Source organism: Lissotriton helveticus, chromosome 4_1 (assembly GCF_964261635.1).
Source record: "Lissotriton helveticus chromosome 4_1, aLisHel1.1, whole genome shotgun sequence".
In the NCBI taxonomy this organism is placed as follows: Eukaryota; Metazoa; Chordata; class Amphibia; order Caudata; family Salamandridae; genus Lissotriton; species Lissotriton helveticus.
Window position 1 is genome coordinate 1,060,085,566 of NC_136063.1, and position 24,806 is coordinate 1,060,110,371.

Below are 24,806 nucleotides of genomic sequence, written 5' to 3' on the forward strand. Positions count from 1 at the left end.
CTTGCATCCTCAAATGCACAAAGGCAAGCATGACATTGGAAACCATGCTTACTTCGTCAATGATAAGAAGTTTCATTTTCCTCAAGATTCTTGAAACTTCAAAACAAGCATCTCCAGATAGCTTGTGATATTCTAATTTGTTGTCATGCTCCACTGGCAGCATCAGTAAACGATGTAAAGTAATCCCTTTAATATTATGTGCTGCCAGTCCAGTTGGAGCAGTGACAACACAAGACAGCGATGACTCTGTCCTTTCCTGCAAATAGCATGAAATTGCTTTAATGAGGAAACTTTTTCCAGTTCCCGCTTCTCCACTCACGTACAGTCGGACAGGCTTCAACGACGTACATGAGCACTCTTTCTTATCATGACTTAATCCATGATCAATTTGCATGGTAACTTCGTCATATATTTTCCTCTGCTCAACGTTGAGTTGCCTTTCCAACTCTTCTAAGTTAACCGCATCCTCTTGAGCATGTGCCATGGCTCTTTCCACCTCATTCATAGCAGTGGCAGCTTCATTTTCAATAAGAGGTCCTCCTAGTGGATCCTGACTCAATGAAGCAGAACTCTGACTGTCCTGAGAACTGTCTCTGGCAATCTCGGCTGCAATCGTTGCTTCCTGCTCAATTTCCGCATTCAACATTTCTACATATTTGGGAAAAGCAGGACATTCTATGGTCTCCTTGGCGGCATTGAAAGAGTCTTCATAACAGAGGAAATCTCCAAGCAGTTCCTCTTCTGCACGCCAAGGCTTGAAAAGTTGCAAAAGTGCTAAATAGAAAAACTCCTTTTTTTCAGGAGATTCGCCACTCAATTTTCGATGGTTTATCAAGTGGCATTTTCTTTGCTTCACCAGACATCCCTCACTTCCTATTACAGCATACACTCCTTTCTCAGTATCTTCTTTGATGTTCCTCTTGAACATGTAATTTTGCAGAACCTCATACAGACAAACATTCTCTAGGTGACTGCTTCGATTTGGATAATATGTATCCAACATGTTTGTCTTCAAAATGTCGGTACTGTTTGGCTCCTTTTCCGCCAAATACTCAATTTCCCGCACAGGTTTGAGAACTCGATTACGCGTTGCAGCAAGACCAAGACTCGCCCAAACGATACTCCTGGACTTGGCATAGAGACTTGCTGAAGACAACCGGTCAGAACATTCGTACGCTCCGATTTCTCGATGCGACAACATCTTCAGACTGAAACTGTACAACTTCTTGCTGAGGCTCTTTTCATGGGAAATGTCCTCCCACATATCCTTCAATTCTGTCTTCTCTTTTTTGGTGATGTAAGACGTCACATACCGAGCCACAGCCATACAGTTATCAGCCACAAACTGTATATCCATGTTAGCATTCCACATGGACAAAATCACCGGGTTGTAGTCGTTGATGTACTTGGACTCTTCGTTCCTCTTCAAATTGTAAGTGTTTTTAGGTGATTTCTTCATGACATTGTGTCGCAGCGAAGACATCAAACTGTTTACTCTTCCTTTAGAAATCACCGGTCGTGGAAAGCCGAAACGACATTTAGTGTAGAACTTGTCCTTGTTTCGGAATTTACGACGGCAGTACTTTCCACATCGATGGCTTTGGAAACGCAGAACTTTTTCTCTTAGGCTTTTCTTCTCCTTTGCGTTTGGAACAGCACACGTAGAATACTGTTGGATGAAACTCATCACTGAGTCATCTGGATCCGTTCCAAATTTAGGTGCATCCTTGATCCACAGCAACATATGTATATGAGGAGCACCTCTTGCTTGGTACTCCTTTCTCCAGAAGAAATCCAACACCTCTCCAAGAGGTGGATTCTTCTTATTCATGATGAAAGACATCATAGCTTCAAATCTATGATTGAAGTACCTACATACATTGACTGGATCCAAAGAGCACAGTTCTCCGGGTGTCTTGAATTCGATGTTTTCTACGTTAGCATTTGCCTCTCGTAGAAATTCAAGTAAGTCTTCCCAGCCATACTCGGCACAGCTCAGAGTGAGGAACCATGTGGGAGTACCTAAGTTCCTCAGCATACATTTTAAATCACCATGACGACGGTACCAGTACTCATTAGTACCACGCTGACACGCCATGAGATTAATCAGGTGAGAATCCAAAATACTATCTTGGACATTCACTTTATCCATAAAATCACTTGCCGAGATGTTTTGCATGTGTATACCACTTTTCAAGATGTGGTTCACTGCATATGACAGTCCAGACAGATCGCTTTCAAACAGGAGATGAAACAAATAAGGAATGCATTGTCGAAACCTAGCATCTCCTGCATACAATCGCAAAGTCCGGTATTCAGAAGCAGGAATTTGATGAGGTCGCTCATCATATCTTCCTCCCTGACCTGTTGGAAAAAGCTGTGGGAAACACCGAGCTTCCAAACTTTCCTCCCAAACACTAATGGGACTCCCTTTGGCTTGTTTCATTTGAAACAACTCAATAGCATTCCCCATGACTTCCTTTGAATGCAAAGGATGAACACTATAATGTTCATATATTTCCTCACTAGTAGAGGGTTCTACTTTCTCAATTTGACCAGCACACAAATCGCTATCCTCTTCCTCACTTACTTCCTCTTCTTCAACATATACATTCTTATAGTATTTATTATTTTTTTTCAAATACAATGTTGCCTTTTTAACTTTCCTAACATCTACTAAATCTTGCCATATTTTCTTATTCTTTGTCGGAACCCCATTAACTAAGATAACCAGAGGTTCCTCTTCCACTTTTTCTACTCCAATTGTGTTAATGTTTTTCTTCAAATCTAGAGGCAAATAAACAACTCTTCCCTTTAATCCTCTCTGTAAATCTGATGGAGGCAATTTCCCTGTCTTTGGCTCCATTCTTACAATAGCCTGAAAGGGATGGATACTTTGAATCAAAATAGATTCATAAGTATTTAAATCCTTCAATTCAGAAGGAATCTCAACCAATTCCAGATTATTATGAACTGCTCTAGCAGGCATCTGGTTTTGTTTTAATTTGTTACAACAATAAGTACACACACGTTGATCCAATCCCAAATCAAAACAATTTTCTACCATCAAGTATGTTGCAAAATCCTTCCATTCACTATTATTTTCCCTTTCACTTTTTGCATATAAATCCACTAACTTAGTCTGATTCTTATAATAAGTGCGTCGACAACACACACAAGTGAAATTAGGCCTCTCACTTGATTTCATGTCAAACGTCGCAATTTCCCTCTGGAAATTATCTGTACTGGAAACATGTACAGTATCTTCCAAATGACCCTCTATTTCTTGCTCAATTTCAACATTCTCCTCTTTACTTCCAAAGTAACAAAACTCAATTTCTTCACATATATTCCTCACATCTATTTCAGAACCATGCAAAAGAGCAGCGCATAATTGTTTCAGCATAATTGCTGGACTCTTAGCATAATACAACAGTCTAACTAACTTCCTCACTTTGTTATGATGCACTGCTAGCATCCTGAAATGATGAAAAACACTCTGGCATACTCTCCTGGAAAGACAAGCCAGTGAATGACCATGCAAACCTGTCACTTCTCTCACTCTGCAAGGATCTAATTCTTGCAACAACCTCATTTTCTGCTTTAAACTTTTCTTGTTAAATGACCGTACAAAATCACAAAGCAAATTGATGGAATCCTGTCGCACACTGCAACTACTACTACACTTCCAGGTGTACACAGGACCCTTAGCACGTCTTCCTAAAACCTCATTACCTAACACCTCTTCTGCCTCTGTTGTCACAAGTTTTTCTTTTTCAACTGGACAACCATCTTTCACTTCATAAGCACGACCACTGGTGTCAACTGCATGCACCAAATCATTATCCTGGAAATAACTCTCCTCATTAAAAAATGCCTCACAGCTTGAACTATGCATCCATTCTCCAGAAAAAACTTCACAAAAATTACTACGATTAACTATTCTCTTCCATCTACTATTTCTTTTGAAATCAAAAATTGCCTTGTTTAGCTTCCTAATTCTATTGATTATCAAAATAAATAACTTACGTTTAATTTCAAAAGCCTGATCAATAACTTTCTCAACTTTTTTTTTTCTCCTATAAAAAACTAATTTCTGTTGACCTTTCTTAATATTTTTTAACAAATTGCCAATTATCCTGTTACGGAACATTCGTTTACGAATCTCCGTAAACTGTTGTTTCCTTCTACTATCATGCACAGATTTATCTCTTGCTCTAGCAGTAACATTTTCATTTGTCCTTTTCTTTCCATTTGATTTACTTGTGTTGTTATGGATTGAAACATTTTCTGTACTAATATTTTTTTTATTAGAAATATTTTTTATGAAATATTTAGAGCTCTTACCCGGTGCTTTCTTCATCGCTTGAGAAATCTTTTTGTTAGAGGACTGCTGCATTTTTTTTTTCTCCTGCTGTCTTTGACGTTTTGCAGCCTTCATCTCTCTTATTTTTGTAGGCATAGTTGAATCTGAGGAAAAATATAATAAAAATGTTAATAAAAAAATATTATCAAACAGTAAATCAGTAATAGTGATCAAAAACATAACACACTACTTGACATTTTAAATAGAAGATTTTTTAGTCCTTGCAAATTTACAATACAGAAATAGCAGAAAAGAAATGAGATTTATATTTATGTTACCTATGCTATTTTATATGTGAATCTGATCTAATTTTATGAGCATATTTTAATATTTTATTGAAGACACTACACATAACCTGTTTTTGAAGGTGTCTTTATTTTTAAATTAAACGGTTTACCTTTTTACTTTTTATTGATTATAAATTTTAAAAATAAATGTTTATAATTCCAAAGGCTCAAGCAGGTCAGCTTCCCATCCTATATCATATAATTCGGACAAATCTGCATCCTCATCACGCTCTTCTTCATCCTCAGGATTTAAATCATCCAATGGATCAACATCCACTGATGTTTCAATTACAAGTTCAATGATGAGGTCAAAATCAACTGATTGCAGATTGTCGCTCATGTTGAGGTTGTCTTTATCTTTAAAGAAAGACAACAACAATGAGATGTTGCAGAGTAAGAGACAAATCTCACAGATTATAATAGTAAAATTATTTAACAAGAGTAACATTTTGCAGCTATTATTTAGCCATGTCCAGCGATGCTGAGCAGGTGAAGCCTATGTCTAATTTTTCACTGAACAGGACTCATCTGTTCTTAACCTTGGATAAGCCTCAACGACTCTGTGTCCCCTGCACATACTCAAATGTTAAAGTGCAGATTTATATTAAATGGCACATCCCCAGGCATGCACCAGTTAATGTGCACCACTGCTTTACCACCCATGGTGTGCCGCATTTACAATCAGATAGGAGAAAGCTGCTTCAAAACCCTGCGCCTGCTTGAAGCTGGCATAGGTCTTGACGCAGCATTGTATAGATGGGGCACCCCTGATCCTTGCTGGAGCTGCATCGCACTTACGATACAACTCCAGCAATGCGCCACCTTTACAGCACAGATGCGTCACGCATCTGTGCCTTTTTTGCCCCATGCTGCGCCGCATTGTAAATGCAGCACACCATGGGTGGCGGAACAGTGGCGCAGGATGACTGTCACATCCCTGGGGATGCGCCACTCATCATAAATCTATCCCTAAGCTTCTTATCTTGTTACAGATGAACTGCCATATGTATCATCAAAATATTTTACATATTATAAATAGCAAATTTTAAGGAATAAATAGCGATTCTTTACTATTCCTAATTTGCAATGAGCAAATTGCTAATTGCAAATTACCCATTCATTTCCATAGGCTAGGAGGCTCATAGGAATTAATGTTGCAAGTTGTGATTAGCAATTAGCTCATCACAAAATAGGATTTTTTTCAAGCGTGCAGGGGTATCTCAAGAACACCCTGCTGCACCCCTGAAAAAGAAATTTGGGAGCACATGGCACACCTACATGCCCTAATGGCATGTATGGGCGTCATATGGGACCTTTTTTTTTTTAAAAAAAAAATTCTTTTTGAAAAGAATTCGCAAATTACCACAAACTACAAGTTGGTGGTAGTTTCCAAATCCTTAATATCATTTTTTACATATTTTTTTTTTATACATTGCATTTAAGGAATCACAAATTTTGAATTATTGACATTTTAAGTAATTTCCACATGTGCACTGTTTTCTAAATATAATTTGAAAATCGTTTTTGGGGAAAAGTAATGGTTTGCAAATTTATGACAAGGACATAATGGTGTATGCTTCTCTATAAGGCATTTCAGTATCTCTAATGTCATTTTTCCCATATTACATTATAAGACCTTTCCCCATGAAGCACATTCCTTGTAAATATGCTCCCACCAGTGCATTGCAAATTTAGATTTTGACTGTTTCAGACACATAGCCATGTTGAAAGTGACCCAAAAAAATTGCAAACGTTTAAAAAAAACACATTCATGTGTCTTAATGACATTTTAATTCATTTCCCCATGGACAATGTTTTCTAAGTGGCACAAAAGAGGTATACACCTATCATAAATCTGTCCCTAGAATTATAAATGATTAAATCAGGATGACAATAAGATGTGGCCTATCCAGAGGTTTGTTTAAGGTGAGGCCTACTCAGGATTGCAGATTAAAGTTATGCTTGATGAAGAATACAGAGGAGATAATTTATTGTAAAGGCCTACCAATGAAGTAAGTGATTTCTACTTCATTGCACCAGTCATCATAAATGTATCCATAAGCTTCTTATCTTGTTAGACATCAACCGCCATATGTATCATATAACTATTTTGCATTTCCAAAAAAGCGAATTTTAAGGAATAAATAGCGATTCTTTACCATTCCAAATTTGCGATGAGAAAATTGCTAATTGCAAATTACCCATTCATTTCCATGGGCTAGGAGGCTCATATAAATGAAGGTGCAATTTGCGATTAACAATTTGCTCATCACAAATTAGGAATTTATTCCAAAAGTGCAGGGGTGTCTCAAGAACACCCTGCTGCAACCCTGAGAAAGAAATTTGGGGGCATATGGCGAACATAAATTTTAACAACATTCCTTTACCTCAAAAACGATTTTCAAATCATAACTTCAAAACACTACACATGGGAAAATTACTTAAATTGTCCTTAAGACACATAAAAGCGTATTTTGATTGGCTTTCCTGCATGGTAGGGTCACTTTTAACATGGCTATGTAACATAAACATTCAAAATCAAAATTTTCAATGTACAGGTGGGAGCATATTTACAAGCAATTTGCGCCACAAAGAAAGGTCTGACATTAAAATGGGAAAAATAACATCAGGGACAGTCAATTGCCTTATAAAGAACCATACACCATTATGTCCTTCTCATGAATTTAAAAACAATTCCTTTTTCCCAAAAACGATTTTCAGATCATAATTTCAAAAAACTGCACATGAGAAAATGACTTAAAATGTCATTGAAACACATGAAAGCGTTTTTTTATTGGCTTTCCTGCATGGTAGGTTCACTTTTATCATGGCTATGTAACACAAACATTGATAATTAAAATTTTCATGCACATGTAAGAGCATATTTACAAGCAATTTGCGCCACAGAGAAAGGTCTTACACTAAAATGAGAAAAATAACATCAAGGACAGTCAATTGCCTTATAAATAACCATACACCATTATTTCCTTGTCATGATTTTAAAAACAATTCCTTTTCCACAAAAACGATTTTCAAATCATAATTTCTAAACACTGCACATCAGAAAATGACTTAAAATGTCATTAAAACACATGAAATCATTTTTTGATTGACTTTCCAGCATGGTTGAGTCACTTTTAACATGGCTATATAACAAAAACATTCAAAATCAAAAATTTCCATGCACATGTGAGAGCATATATACTAGCAAATTGCGCCACATAAATCATAATTTTCTCCTTAAAGCACACTATTCTCTATCTAAAGTAAAGAAATATTTTCTCACCTTAGCAAATACTTTGAGTTTGAAAACAGTCTCAGAAACACACCAATTTGTCTTCAGCAGAGCAAAAGGTATGCACTCCAGAGTCTGCAGCTATCAAAAGCACAGAAATGGTGTAATTCTTCACACATATTTCTCATGTCACCCAATCAAAACTCTTCCCTCACTTTTTTTCAAATGAAAACCCTTCCCCCTCTGCCCTTTCTGCCTATTTTCCATAGCAACCACCTCTTGGAGAAACTCTGGTGTTTGCAAATTCACACAACAATGTTGCAATTGAACTCTGAACTCTCAGTGCACCTGCATATCCAGTGCTTTCTTTCATTTAATGATTTTTTATTGACCACTCAAAATACATCTTTCAAAGAACACATCTCTACACCCTAACTTTCTGTTTTCATCAATCAAAATCCACCAATCACTGTTACTACTTCATGAACACAGAAACTCCACAGTTTTTTTCATTTCAAACTCACATTTTTTCAACTGCCATTTCATTGCCACACTTCATCTGACTGCAGGAGAACCTTCTCTCACCATGTTTTCTGTCTGGATTGTTGGTCATAGTTATATTCACTGGGCTCAAAGGTACGTTGAAAGCAGGAATTTACCTAACCTCAATTTACAAGATGTGGAAATTAAGTGGTTTGGCCAGAGAGGATTAAAATGTCACCAATTGATACCATTGGTGAAAACCTTTATGCATTTGCCAAAACCTGACCTGTTAATTGTGCACTGTGGAGGTAATGACTTGGGCACTTTGACTGGTGTAGGTCTGGAAATGCTTTTAAAGGACACCTTTGAGCAATTAATGGCACTTTTTCCTCAGACTGCCTTGGTATATTCAAATATATGCCAAAGACAGAAATGGAGGTGGTCAAACCAATTTTGTCCACAAATTGAGAAGTCGAGGAAGCATGTAAACAAATCTGTTTCAGCTTACATGAGAGACCATGGAATGGGCTCCCTGTACAACAATAACTTGCGTTACTACATGCAAGATATCTACAGAGGAGATGGAGTTCACTTCTCAGATGAGGGCAACAGAGTTTTCACTCTGAATTTAAAAATGTGCATTGGTACCTACTTATAAGTACCTAAATGTACCATAAACCCAAAAGCTCTTCTCAGAGCTACCCTACATCTAATCACTCACAATTATTTTTTTACTCTAACTATTTTCACTAATTTTCAACAAAATACGCTCCCTGGTGCGCTACCCGGTACGCGTACCGGGAGCTAACCTCGCAAAATTTTTAAAAAAAATGTTTCTTTTTCCGCACATATGGGCCTCCTCAGCCACCCTCACAAAACCTAGGGGGTCAAGATAAGTCTACCGTGCCCCCTTCTACCCATTCTGAACATTATTTGCCCTCCATCTTGTATCATAATTCGACCGAAACACAAAATGGTGAACTCCCGTTACGCTTAAGGTTCGCGTACCAGGGCGCTCACCGGTTCGCGTACCGGGTCGCTTCCTGGGAAGCGCACCATCAAAAAAGGTGGGAAAGTAGTTCACAGAAAAGCCACTGGAGACAATTTCACCAAATATAGAATAGCTCATACTACATACCAATCCCTACCATTTTCACAAATTTGATTGGAATTCCATTTAGCCATTTAGCCTGTAGTCCTCTCTAAATACCGTGAGGTAAATTACTTCACAAAACACATCTGAAGTGTTGGAATTGACAACCAATTAAAATGTTACTTTCATTTTCTACTTTTTTTACATGATATTTGATTGGTTATGTACCCGAATATATATAAAGGAAGAGAAGGAAACACAGCCATTTTGACTACTACTTCCTGGTGTACATTTCATTTGGATTTTCATTAATAACTTCAACTTCTTTTTAAAGGTAAGTTGTTATTTTTAAAACTGAAGTATATTGTGCACTTTAAGTTAATATGGCAAACTTTTTCTGTTAGTTATATACTATCTCTCTGTAGTACTTATAAATTTAGATACACTTTTTTATATTCCTACTTCCACTCTGATACTATACACTGCCCAAAGATAAATTCTCTGATAAAAACTGCCTATCTAAAATTAATCCCAACAGTGCCCTACCTCTACTAATATATATTTTTTTATGCAAATTTCAGGAAAAATGGAAAGTGAACAAAACATTTCATTTGAAATTGTCCTTCCAGAGTCCAACACAGAAATCATTGATCCAAATGAGATTGAATTTATGGATGAAACATGGGACCAAGAACTACTGCAATGTGTGCAAGCAGTAGATAACCTCCTTGCAAATGAGGACATTTTACAACCTCAGAGACTACAATCTATATTCCATGATTATGAAATTTCTGACAATGAAATGTTAGAAAGTTTAATAAATTATGAAACACAATAAAAAAAATAAAAAAAAAAATAAATAATCAACAAAACCAACAATCAATTAACATACAGCATTTGAAAAGTCTATCATTCATTTTTTTTTGTGATACGCTCCCCAGTACGCTTCCCGGTTCGCGTACCGGGCGCTAACCACGAAAAAAAACAAAAAAAAATTTTTTTTTTTTTTGCTTAGCGGGGCCCCTTTAAAGCCTCCACATCAAACCTAGGGGGTCAGGGAGTATCTACTATGCCCCCTTAAGGTCATTTGCCCCTTCGCTTTTGACCTCCTCTTGTCTCTCGATCCTACCGAGAGACAAGATGGCGGCCGCTCCGGACTGTTTAGAATGTTGACAGACACCACAGAGCCAATCAACTTCGCTACGCGAAGTTCCGTTACGCGTCAAGTACGCGTACCGGGGCGCTGCCTGGTCCGCGCTTACAGATATATATCTTTTTTTGAACGTTATTTTCTCAAAATCCACTGCAGCACATATATTAAGACCTACAAAAGGCACATCGGGCTACCAGTCCCTACAATTTTGCCAAGTTTCGTGCAAATCCATTCAGCCGTTCGGGCTAAAAGTGAGGCTAACCGCCCTATGGAAAACTCAATGTTAAAAACACGTTTTGGGACCCCCCTTTTTTCTCGGCCCCCCCTGGACCAACTCCCCCCAAATTTCCAGTGGCTGCTCAGAAACAAAATGTTCCATTTTCCAGAAAATTTCAGCCAATTCCGTCCACAAACGCCAAAGTTATTAGACATAGAATTTTCAAAAATCCCATAGGGAAAAAATCCTAACTATATATACCTACTGGCGACCGCCAGTAGGTAATATATATATATATATATCTAAACTGCAACCCGAGATATATTACATAAATTACACATATAAATCATCACAGTCATTACAGGTCCAATCAATGATGATATGCATTACTGGCTCTACCCGGGAGAGACCTGTCAGAAACCTCATGACATTTTCATCATCAGATAAATATTCCTGAAGGCAATATCCGATCAATTATAGAATCATTATTCGAGTGAAACATTTCAACCAGCAATTTTCAGAAAATAAAGTGGATAATCGTCATTCTAATGAAACATTTCGGCCATATAAGATTAAGCGGATTTCCAGATATTTTAGAATATAAAGTGGACAATCATATTTTACAGATTCACATCATGATTTTACAATTCAGTTATCAGTTGAAGGTTGTACATATCAAGGTCCTGCAGACACATGCAGAGATCATGATGTATATATTGGTATTTTTCTACATAGAGCGCATATTCAGGTGTACATCTCTATCAATGTTAATGCTTTCAGACCCCATTTACATATGGAAAGCAGTTAAACCATTCCATGTTTAGAAATTACGAAGTGTTGAAATTCATCGTTCCAATCAGCAGTACATCTTTCAGAGAGTATTCCACAATTCAGTTATCAACTAGCCAATACAATTATCTAGATAGATATATCTTACAACAGTGATAATGTATAAATGACAGTCATATTTACACGTCTTTAATCAGTATTTGACAACAATGCTAATGTATACATGACAATCACATCAGTACAAGTCAAATCAGCATTTTTCGACTCATTTATCGGTTGGTAAGTGCAATCAAACCTTCTTCAAAAATGAATCAAAACACCATGTCTCAGAATAATCCTTAACCTAGTTGAAGAGTACAGCCATACATTCTTCAAGGCTATTCAGTCCCTTATTAATGCTATCGCATCGGAACATCCAACGACATTCCACTTGGTCCAGCATTGGTGCAATTGGTGCCTCTAAATCAAATCAAATCAAAACCACTTTATTTCGATTAGTAAAAATCATAAAAGTATACGATACAACATCTTTACCACATAAAGCATAGCATATCATTAAAAACGTTTAAAACAAGCTAAAAAATCTTGTAAGCAATTGCATCGATGTGTTAAAAATTACATCAAATAATAAGAAGATTCCTACAAGCAGTCAGTCTAGCTTTCCTTTGTCGAGTGGCAGCGACAAAAAAATGTGCCACACTGAACATAATGAGTGGAGAACCCATTAATTGTAAAAACAGAAGTGCTGGTTTAGCCTGTAAGAACTCTTTTCCCTTTAACAGAGGTACAATAAACTGTTTCCTACTTTCTTTATAAAAAACACAAAAGAAGGTAAAATGAATTGTATCCTGGATAGAGAATCCATTGCATTTACTGGGGGCCGCAGCCTCTGGTCTACACCACCCAGCAGTTTCGCTCAGGATAAAGTGCATCTGATTAAATCGAAATTTAGACAATAACCATCGATGGAATGGTTTGGTCACTGTACAAAGGTAAGGTTGAATTGATAAACATGAAATTAACAAGTAGTGGGCCCTTACCATTGGTTTCCTCAACTGTACAGCTTCCTGCTCCTGTTCTCTAAAGCAGTCTTAGCATCAGCAATGATATTCCCTTAGCTGAGCCTTTTTTCCTAATTAGCAATAATTTCTAGTTCACGTTTGCTATGCTCCAAAGCTGTATCTATACCGTGTACTAGCCAATGGCGGGAGCAGGTAACACCAATATGACTAAATCCATTTATAAATTTTGGGTCATAAGTAAAAATGACCGGAACATTACGGACCTGTAAGCCCATAGGTATAACATCTTTCTTAAGGTATTCCATCATCATTAGTGCATGTAAATTCGCTCGGACATGTTTCTTTCGACATTGTTCTAATTCATCAAGTAAAGCTTGAGCTTCAGTTACAATAGGAGTAGATGAAGAAGGCCCTAACAAGGATGGACCACTAGTGATTCTAGAAATGTACTCTTCAGAGTACAAAGGTAAATTAGCACTGGTCATCCTTAATATGAATCAGTGTCAAGGCAATGAGGCCCTCACAGCCAGAAAGCTGTACTATAATGATTAACTAACCACAGGGGCAACACTAGAGCAAGAGCCAGGAGTAACAATAACTGTTTTCCAAACAAAGGCTCTCGATCTGTATGTACACACTACATACAACTAAACACCCATTAAAATATATCAAAAGCAAAAAGGAAAAGGCCAAATACAATATACCCAGAAGATCACAGAAACCCATGTACAAAATAAAAACATTTTTAATGAAAAACGGGCGCTCAAATAATTACACTTTTAACATACAAAAACAACCCATAACATGTGAGAAATCAAAAAACACAAAATGGCAGAGGAAAAATACATACAATTAATACAGTACACAATCAAACATTAATGTCCTCTGAAATTTAGGCCATGTTGGAAGCGTCAACAGCATTTCAACCCAAGGTTGTTTAGAGGGTCATCATCAGGACAATGAAACTTCAAGAGTGATAAGACAACCACTTAATAAAGTCTTCTAAAAAAAGAATGTATATGGGGTTTACAAGTAATAAAACACATCAGTTTCTAACAGTTCCAGCCTTTTCATCACAGAGTAAGTGCACCAAAAACTGTGAGTTTGTGAAAAGGTTAAAAGTTGACATTTATTTGGAGAAAGGAAAGGAAGAATAGCACCTTTACACCCAACATTCACACCAATTGTGCATAATAATAATAAAGAAAGAGAAAAAAAGTCACATTATTTTATTATATATAGCACCTTAAATGCATGTTCAACAAGGTGCTAATCCTTGGATCCAATATAAATGGTTTGCCATAAGGAAAATGTCCTACAACAAAAAGGCAGGAAAAAGTTAAATTCCACCAAAATTTGAAGTGAAAAGGAAGAAATCCAAAGGTAGGATCCATATTCATTCCTGTTAGCGTGGAAATTACACACTAAATGAAAAAGCTCTTCAATGGCAGGTGTCAACTAATGGAGCCAGTCAAGCAGTGTTCGGGCCGGGAATATCAGTCTTGGCAACAGCAAGATGTATCATGAAATTAATTCATTTACTAAGAAAGGACAAAAGGAAGAGAAAAACCCTCAATGTCAGGACACCTACCAGGAATACCTACAACATTACAGTCAGAAGAATGTAATTAAGAAAAAACTTTCTACAGAAAAGTCAGCAAAGCTGGCCATAAAAGAACCCTACTTGTTCCTAGAGTCGAAAAACTGTCCTTCTAGTCTTCAAATCATAAGATATAAAAGCACTACGGAATATTTTGGAGCAATCAAAAAGACCAACTGGAGAAAGGGAAATCTCTTGTAAAGTATGGTCTGTGCATGAGGCAGGAAAATAAATTACCTAGCCTCGCATAGCTGGATATCAAATATAGAGCCTTACAGCACCTAAAAGAAAACCTCTCTCATAAAGATCGAACTGTCCATGGGGCGAAAAATTAAATCACGCTGCCTCACATAACATGATACTAAGTATGGAGCCTTTCAAAGGAACACGCATGACTAAATTAGTACATAAAAACGGTAAAAATGCCGGAGGGCACAGTGGTGGAGGTTCTCTTTAAAAACCGGACGTGGGATGTAATTGATCCCTTCTTACTTTATCTGCGGGCTGCTGTTGGACGGGAGGGAGCTTTTTGTACGAAGGTGAGGGGTTATGATCTGGGGTTGTAGCGCATTTTCATTTAGATCCGATATTATTTCCTGGGTCCTCTTTGCTGTTAAGTTTATTTCAGATTTTTTGTTAACTTGAAGAATAATGATTTTGGGGAGGAATGTCGGGCATGTGTAATGGTTAAGTTGAGTCCCGAGGTTTTGTGACTCCTTTCACTGTGTCCTCCGGCTTTTCTGACGTTTTTATGTACTAATTTAGTCATGCGTATTCCTTTGAAAGGCTCCATAGTTAGTATCATGTTATGTGAGACAGCGTGATTTAATTTTTCGCCCCATGGACAGTTCGATCTTTATGAGAGAGGTTTTCTTTTAGGTGCTGTAAGGCTCTATATTTGAAATCAAGCTGTGCGAGGCTAGTTAATTTAATTTCCTGCCTCATGCACAGACCATACTTTACAAGAGATTTCCTTTTCTCCAATTGGTCTTTTTGATTGCTCTAAAATATTCCGTAGTGCTTTTATATCTTATGATTTGAAGACTAAAAGGACAGTTTTTTGACTCAAGGAACAAGTAGGGTTCTTTTATGGCCAGCTTTGCTGACCTTTGTGTATAAAGTTTTTTCTTAATCACATTCTTCTGACTGTAATGTTGTAGGTATTCCTGGTAGGTGTCCTGACATTGAGGGTTTTTCTCTTCCCTTTGTCCTTTCTTAGTAAATGAATTAATTTCACGATACATCTTGATGTTGCCAAGACTGATACTCCCGGCCTGAACACTGCTTGACTGGCTCCATTAGTTGACACCTGCCATTGAAGAGCTTTTTCATCTAGTGTGTAATTTTCACACTAACAGGTATGGCTATGGATCCTACCTTTGGATTTCTTCCTTTTCACTTCAAATTTTGGCGGAATTTAACTTTTTCCTACCTTTTTGTTGTAGGACATTTTCCTTAGGGCAAACCATTTATGTTGGATCTAAGGATTAGCACCTTGTTGAACATGCATTTAAGGTGCTATATATAATAAAATAATGTGACTTTTTTTCTCTTTTTTTATTATTATGCACAATTGATGTGAATGTTGAGCGTAAAGGTGCTATTCTTCCTTTTCTTTCTCCTAATAAATTTCAACTTTTAACCTTTTCACGAACTCACAGTTTTTGGTGCACTTACTCTGTGGTGAAAAGGCTGGGACTGTTTGAAACTGATGTGTTTTATTACTTGTAAAGCCCATGTGCATTCCTATTTTTTAGAAAACTTTTTAAGTGATCATCTTATCACTCTTGAAGTTTCATTGGCCCTATGATGACCCTCTAAACAACCTTGGGTTGAAACGACTTCGACGCTTCCAACATGGCATAATTTTCAGAGGACATTAATGTTTGATTGTGTACTGTATTAATTGTTGTATGTATTTTTCCTCTGCCATTTTGTGTTTTTCGATTTCTCATATGTTGTGTGTTGTTTTTGTATGTTAAGAGTGTAAATATTTGAGCGCCTGTTTTTCTTTAAAACTATTTACATTTTGTACATGGGTTCCTGTGATCTTCTGGGTATATTGTATTTGGCATTTTCCTTTTGATATATTGCAATGGGTGTTTAGTTGTATATAGTGTGTACATACAGCTCAAGAGCCTTTGTTGCGAAAACAGTCAAAGTCAAGCATGTCACGGATATTGAGGACACTGCTTCTGATAGGGGAGTGGGCTCTGACCGTGCTGTACAGTGCAACAGAAGTCAAAATAGTTTACTGGAACATGATGGATTGTTCTGTGGCAATAGCATTGAGTGACTATATCAAGGTGAAAACACTGGATACAAGGGTAAGTGTGCTGCATCGATTATATGTGATGCAACTCCAATTGCAGGGGTATGTACCAAGATACATTAATATTCTCTTTTGGGAGAACTTGTAATTTAGCTCAAACATTCTCTTGGCCGAAAATAATTGGCCACCTGAATTTGTGATGGATTGCCCAAAGGGAGACCTTGTTCCAGACTCAGTAAAACATTTATATGCCAAGGAGTGGGTGTTAGCACTAGCCCCTGTTTTATACTGCAACCATGAGGGTGGGATGACGGTTGCCCTTATCACGTAATACCAGTGAGGTCGGCCCCACAGCCTCAAACACAATACCTCATCAAAAGTGAGGCTCATAAATAAGCTTGAGCGATCCTCACACAACTTGAATACCAGGGTATAATAGAAAGTTGCACATCTCCTATGAATAATTCTTCTTTCCAGTAATGAAAGCAGACCATTCATACCGTCTAGTATCAGATTACAGACACCTCTACACAGCTACACATACTTTTGATGTACAAAACGAGCATAGCATGGTACTAATGAAAAACATAGTGGAAAAATACATAAAACCACATTAGATAACTCAAATGGACTTTTCTGCCTAAATATAGTGCCTGAAAGCAGGTATTTGACTGCATTTAGCGCGCTGGGTTCTGAAAAACAGTTCAGTTGATTACCTTAAGGGTATAAGAATAACCCTGTGCTGTTCTCAGCACAGGTCACAGAACTTCTGCAAGAATTTGACGACCAGGCTTTGTCCTATGTCAATGATATATATTTAATGGATAATGACCTTTCTACACACTTGTCAAGAGTAGATCACATAGCTCTGGGATTTGCTCATATGGGTTACACATTTTAATTTAAGAAATCAAAAATAGCCAACCTCAGTGTCCTATTTTTGGGATATGAGCTGTTAAGTGAAGGCAAAAACCTTGTGACACACTTCTTAGAGAGGTTTACGCTCTTACAACCACCAAACACATCAATCCATATTGAGATTCCTAAATTTTGGCAGAATTTACCTTCCAGATTACTCAGAACAGGTTAAACCATTCTACAACTCGATTCGTCCAGATTTTTCGAGCACACACTGGACAACTGAACACACACAGATCCTACATTCAGTACAAGTGGACATGTGAACTTCAAAACACATACACACACGTGTTAACACAACAACTCTGGTGATTCGTATCATTGCAGGATCATCGGGGTATACCCAAGTTACATTCATTGAAGGTGACACTGTACCAATTGCATATAAATCGCATTTCTACACCAATGCAAAGATGTGTTTGCACTGACAGAAAAGATACTGACCGGTACAGACTGCTGTGGTGAGAGAGAGAGAGCATTGGCTCAGGAGAAACAATTAATTGTTGTGACTCCGGTTCCAGCCCTTGAGGCTTTCATGAAGGCCAGCATTCGAAATGGAAAGGCTTTACGTTCAAGGTGGATACAGTTGGTCCAACTCTCTCACCACAACAGATGTAGACCACAGCTTTACTCTACACTACAATAACAAGCATATCTGCAATACAAAAATGAGTATCCTCTGCCTAACGAAGTCATGCCTCTTGACCACTATGATTACATCATCTATAATGATGGTTCTCCACAGCCTGCCAAAGGGACAATGCAGCAATACTCAGCACTGTGCGTTACTGTTAAAGGCAAAATGCAGGTTGGAAAATTCCACCCTGAAAAGACCTGCATGCATGCTTCGCAATGGTTCATACAATTCTTCAGGGCCCAATCAGGGGAGATGGTTAGTGTGGCTGATAGATACTAACCGATGTCATGCATCGGTCCTAGGTGACACCAAAGGGTTTAAGATCAGCAGGCCCAACCTACGCTCCATGCAGACACAAGACTCGGGTGGTAATTACTTACAGTGTTGTGAAGGTTATGACTAGATTTGCTAAAAATCTCAACATTTTCTTAGGTAAAACAACACTTGCCCCTTCTTTCTTATCACATGGAACTACAGAACCTTTTACTAGGTCCTCAAAAGCCACGTCAAAAGCGCTTCTTGTATGTAATATACAATAAAGTGTGGAATGTTTCAAAGCTGCTGAGAAACTGCGCAAATTGACAGGGCAAATTTAGAAAGGGCTCTAGCGGTAGTTGATAATGGAATGACCACATTGCCCATTAGGATATGCTCTCTGGGTAACTTTATTTCATCTGCAATAGACATCATACAGAATGACATGCCCTCCCGAGATCACATAATGTCAATAATGTGAAATGTTTGGTTTTATTTATTTATTTATTTTTTAGGTTGATTGTTTTTTTTCCTTCTTTTTTTGTTTTTTTTCTTATTTTCGTTTAATGTGGACTGTTTTGCATCAGGAATATGGCGATCTGCACACTGGAAATTGATGCAATATGCACACTCTATTGTCATAGGATACAAGCAGATTCATTGTTGTAACATTAAGGATGAACATTTTATTTGTCTTTGGAACTGTACTAAAATTTAATATAATAAAAAAACAAAAAGAAACAGAATGACATGTCCTCTTTACAACATGGGCGGTCTGCTTAGATTGATTTTGTTATGAAGCTGGACTCCTCTGACGCTTCGTGCCGGTCGAGTACCATGGCACATCTTAATGCCACTAGCTAGTTTTTACCTTTTTTAATTTATAATCTAATGAAACAGCAAACCATCATGACAAGAAAAGATACACTGTACACCATGTTACACATAGAGAAGTATGAGAAATTACCATTCACTGTTGCAGAAATGCCTTCCACTGATTGGATAATCCACAGGTTTATTTCTCTGCCAGTGTGGACATTTCACTTCCAATACGGTTTACAGCGCCATCTAGTAGACAGATACTAATCGGTAGGAGAAGGATATATAAACGAATCATGGATATTACTTTTTAGAAATTGCTGTAGGAGTAGCGAGGCTGAAGTCTTACTTTGCAGGACTGATTGTGAGAATGCTTTTGGGCATTCCTTGGTGCATAGGGAGGTTTAGCTTCATGGTACATGTAATACGTCCATAGCAAGTTTCTCCTGCTATCTTAAGGGTTTTCCAGCTGTGGTAATCCATCCGGCTTTCAGACCGCTTTCAAATGGGAGTTATTTGATGTTCAATGATCAGGGCCACTTCAGCATGAAACCGGGCATTGCCTATCTGGTAACGGTTTCTGCAGTCGTGACCTGTTGCACACACATACTGTTTCCACCTGCCCAAACAATTAGAGAAGTGACGCTTTGGCCTTAGATAAAGCTTTTGAATGTGCACTTTGAAGCTTTGAGCAGACTGAAAGCCTTATTGTTCCAGAATGTGGTGGCCTTAACATCTGCGAAAGAGAAGTTTGATCTCCAAGTCGCAAGGTCTTGTTATGACACACAGTCGCTAGTCTACACTAATTTCCCACAACATTTTGAGGAAATTGTGCATCATATTTTTAACATGTTTGGTACAGCAAAGTAGCACACTGTTTCAAAACAATTGGATCTCGGTTGGCTAGTACCTCCCAGACAGTCTTGGGAGTTATTGTGTCATTTATACACTTTGTGCTTGGAAGTATTTTTAGAGGTCTTCCGCTGGTTCTGTTCCTGATTGTTGGGGCTGTGCTTTTATTTTTTCTGCTCCGCAATGGATGTCCCATCAAGAGGCCAAATAGAACTGGCACTTCCACATGTGCTCTTGTGTTGTGAACGCATTATAGTGTTTTTGAGCACCCTTGCAGCATGATCTTTTCAGCCTGTATGACTACACTGCGTGCAGCCTGTATTCCGCTGTCTGCTGTGCACTTTCGAGTGTGCCCTAGACATATGCCTAGGAACGCATCAGGATCAACATTTGGACATAGAACTGTAGGAGGCCCCTAAAGGCTCACTTGTACCGGTGTCCTTTGCACTTGCCATTGCTTCTAAACTGATTTTATAAGCCCTACCGGAATGCTGCAGCTCCTGGTGATCTGGATCTTGGCTTGGCTTCTGCAGACTCCGCACTGGCTATTCCATTTTCGGCTACTGCTGAGGGGGATGGATGAGGAGGTGAAGAATCCCCCCAGACAGCTTTGTGGATTGCTGCATTCCTGTGAGCTTGAAGGGAAATTAGAGGTAAGGGAGAAACCTTTTATTGCACATATCACTGTGGCTAAAATCCAAGTGTGAACTCTGGTCACTTCCATGAATTGTGTTGTGGGTCAATCAGCTTCGGAGTCATGCCTGCTGTGACAGACATCTTTCATGAAGAAAGAAGAAAGAGTATTGCCCAACTTCAAATGAAGCAGAATCCCAACACAAAACTGCAAAGTCTCAGATCCTAAATCACATTTGGTGACTGAAAAAAGGACAATAAGGGGAAGTTGAATCCACAAAAATTGGTCATCAGCCCATCTGGCTTATTGGTCATCACCAGATGGGCTGAGTGGGAAAGGGAAACTCTCTAAGACTTCTGCCTCTAACCAGGACTGGGAGAAAAGTGCACTGAGAGGAAGAGGAGAGTGTTGTGCGGCAGGGATTTTTCTCAGGAAGAGAACTATGCTTGGACCACAGAACATTAGTAGATAAGAGTCACCATACCACCTCAGTACAATGAGCCAGAGTCCGGATTGCTGGAGTGTCTCACCTGCCCTCCTACTCATAACTAGAGAAACAAGTGAATTGACATCCTAGAACACAATCCTCCCAACACTCTCAGGGATCGTGGTAACAGGACACTCCTTTCGCTCACTTATACTCATCCACAATGAAACATGAAGGGAGTTTGAAATGTTTATTTAAACTTGTGTGCTCTGAATTGCAGTATACGTGCCACAATAAGAAAACAACTGCCTATCACAAATCCCATCAGCATTGTCAATAAACCGTAGATTATAAAAAGCACTGTCATGTTATAAAACAGACTAGCCTAATCCCACTCCCCTTCTACAGAAGCAAAACTAATTATACAGAAAAGATCTTGAGGTTAAGCAGCGGATCCCTTACCTTAGCACACACAGATGAATGTATTCTCAGATACAGTGATGTGCATACCTATACGGCAAGGTTCATATGTTCATAAACAACAGCTGCATTTCGGTGTTGCCTCTAGGTGCGAGTGCCTTACCAGAACATAATAAGAAGAGGCATTGTTGTATAACCTTGTCTGCTGTTGAGACTAAATCACAGGAAAGAAAAGAATGAGAAAACAACTGCAGGTTCTGTGTGAAAATATAATGTGACACAAAAGCAAACATGATTATGTAGTAACGTGTGCAAAGCTAATGCGGCCTGTGTCGTGCAGTCAGGCTAGCATTGGGAAAACTACATTAGGCACTGCATGGAATACATGAGAGTTGGAGGGAGCAAAGTCCAATGGGGAGCCCGCATGAGGATTCCCTGAATTGGTTTCTGGATGTGCACCGATCAGGCCAGGAGACGGCTGCATTGTTCTGAGCCATACTGGAAGCACTGGGCAGGAAGCACAAAGCTGCACCACAGTAACCCTGTATGCCAGTGGAGGGGTCAACAGTGAACTTAGTTTGGGCCAGGTGCACAGGAATTGTGAAAGCCAAAATGTGCAAAGTCAGGCTAACATAAGGAAAACTGCAACAGGCCCTGTATGGAATACATAACACCCTCCCCTTGATCAGGAAGGAAGCACCTAAGTGAGTGACAGAAAGTAAGAGGTAAGCAGACTCAAATTTGTAGGACCATATGTCAATAGTTTACACGGATCAACAAATGACAATTGGAAAACAAAAATATTCAATTAATTTAAGTCAGAGGGATCCAGTATGCATGCAGCCATGTTAGAGGCAAAGAACTCCATGATGGGGTCCGCATCCACTTAGATAGCCAGGTCTGCGGCCTAGTTCATAAGTTCCAACAAACAGACATGATCCTCAGCTCAAACAGATGCAGATACTATCACTGGGCAACCTGCATTGTTTTCAATGACATTTTAATCCAGCAATCGCTGAGCCGATGCACAAACACGTCTGTTAGCCATTTGCTCCAGAATCGGATTTATTAAAGGTCGCAAACACAAGGAACAGTTCTGATAACGGGCCACTAATGGACTCATCAGTAGTTCAAGATCCAAGGCAGTGGGCATTTGTAGAGCCAGTCATACTTCCAGTGCTCATTGGAAGGGGCACCAGATGCCGTGAAAGACAGGTTACAGACAGGTGAAGTACGCACCGCGGATTGTTAGACACCCATACCTATCCAGCGCCTGTAACAGGATCATGCCAAAGAGATGAAGCATGAATTCATGGTAGGCTGGAGCAATGGCAGATCCAGGGCAGCTGAAGAAGGAGCATCCATTACAGAACAGCAAAACTAGGCTTAGAATGCCACAACTGAGGAACAGCAGTACTAGAAACCCACCGAACATGCTAGAAAAAATAAAGTGTATAAATACTGATATTACTTCAAAGATAGTTTCGAAGAAAGTGTTGAGGCCGGAGCCTACAAGTTTGAAAAATTTGAAAGTATAGTTATGAAGATAAAAAATTGTGTCAACTGGTTTTCCTTTTAAATAACAAGCCAAACTAGGCGCGGAGACATTACAAGCACCATGGATTTGAATATGTTGACAAACAAGTCAATGACTGGCAGTGGAGTCAAACTTTCTCTCCTTCGTGAGAAAAAACTTCTCTAGCAGCACTCTCACAGCAATAGGTAAATGGTAGGGACCATAACTCATAAATATAGCTGCTCCCAAGGGGTTCATATCTACCTATCGAAAACTGTTTCATGCATGCTGTAAACTGAAATGTAGAAATGGGCAAGGAGATACATCTGTTTATAAACCACACTGCTGAAGGCATTTTGGCTACAGTGAAAGGGGCCATCTCTAATTTTTCTAAATGGAACATGGTATATGTTGCATCTTCCGTAGCATTGATTGTTTTGTTTGAGTTAAATTAAAAGGCAGAAACAAAGCAGTACAATTCAAATAATGCCAGGGGATGCATTCATTTTTGAGGTTTTGAAGTGTCCAACTGAACTGCATAATGGACCTGAGTTGTTTCTGACCTCGAAACAATGTTGACATATTGTTTGTACAATATCAATATTAGAGGACACAATGCTGTTCAGATAAAAAATTTGAGTTAACGTATTAATGCTCTGGTCTACTACAGCAAGAACCTTAACCAAATGATCTTATCAATTTTTCTTAAGCGCACAGCAGCTTCAATATGTGATCATTTTCAAATGTCATTGTGGGCTGCATATAGGAATCTTTTGGAACAAGGAGACTTTGGACCGAACAAAAAATCAGATAAATTCATGTCTTCAGACATGAGAGAAAGATGTTGTTTTACTGCAGATAGTGTGGAATGTTCTAAAAACTGCTAGCAGAATAGGTGATAATAGTGTTTCAATGGGATGACTATGAGTGCCGTGTGTTGGGTCTACTGGATTTGAAACTGGAGGTGGAATTGAGAATACAAGCATGACAACCGTTAGTGTTTACTAGCCACAATAACCACCCACCAGGTGATGCAAATGACACATTAACTGTAACATTATGTATCATGTGGTTTAGCTGGTCTTCGGTACAATTTGTATAATATTGCCAATTATCAAAGCGGGCAATGGAAGGAATTGTTGGGGCAATCAGATACTTAATTTTTTGCAATTCGTTTGCCGGACTATTTCATTTAGAAAAATAATTTGTGTGGGAATCAAATAGGCTCGAAATAGAGTTTCCATACCCTGGAGCTGCCAGGGCTTGGTACCCCAAATGAATTTCAGATCAATATTGTCTTTCCCATAATCATAACCCTTAAGGGCCAGTTGTTCGACAAATGAAGCCTTGTATATCAGCTTGGTCTGACTAAGCATATACTTTTTCAACTGGCAACTGGTTGGGAACCAATTTAAAATAGTATGTGGTTGGGTCTGAAAGGTCTTAACCTGTAAAGTGTGTATATTTATTTGTTTGAGTGGGTGAACTTCCCAATGGAGCAGCTTGACAATATTCCCACTGTGTATAGTTATAATAGGGAGATTGTCCACTTTCTCTAGGCACATCCCCCATAAAAACTTTGAAAATGTATGGAAACACAGGGTCTCTGTAGGACCATATATATTGAATGGCACTTTATTCCAAACAATCTCATCAGTCACTGGAACAGCAGAAATGTTGACTAGGGACAAGTCTTGTTTCATCTTTTGAGAGGAGGAATGGGGAGCCAACACCCTGTCAACCAGTTCAATAGCAAAGTATTCTGGGAGGCAGTTGATCAAAAGAAAGAAGATAGTCACAAATACAATGCT

General features: G+C 38.5%; 1 protein-coding gene and 1 long non-coding RNA gene across 2 annotated transcripts in view; both read right to left on the reverse strand.

Moving 5' to 3' along the window:
- The window catches only part of LOC144828982 (uncharacterized), a 30,800-nt gene extending 9,182 nt beyond the window's left edge, over positions 1-21,618 (reverse strand). Inside the window, exon 1 of the long non-coding RNA XR_013610569.1 lies at positions 21,522-21,618. This is a non-coding gene — a long non-coding RNA (uncharacterized LOC144828982). The remainder of the gene's footprint in view (positions 1-21,521) is intronic.
- LOC144828981 (fibrous sheath-interacting protein 2-like) overlaps positions 1-24,806 on the reverse strand; it is an 889,334-nt gene that overhangs the window by 358,369 nt on the left and 506,159 nt on the right. The gene's annotated exons all lie outside the window — the stretch shown is intronic.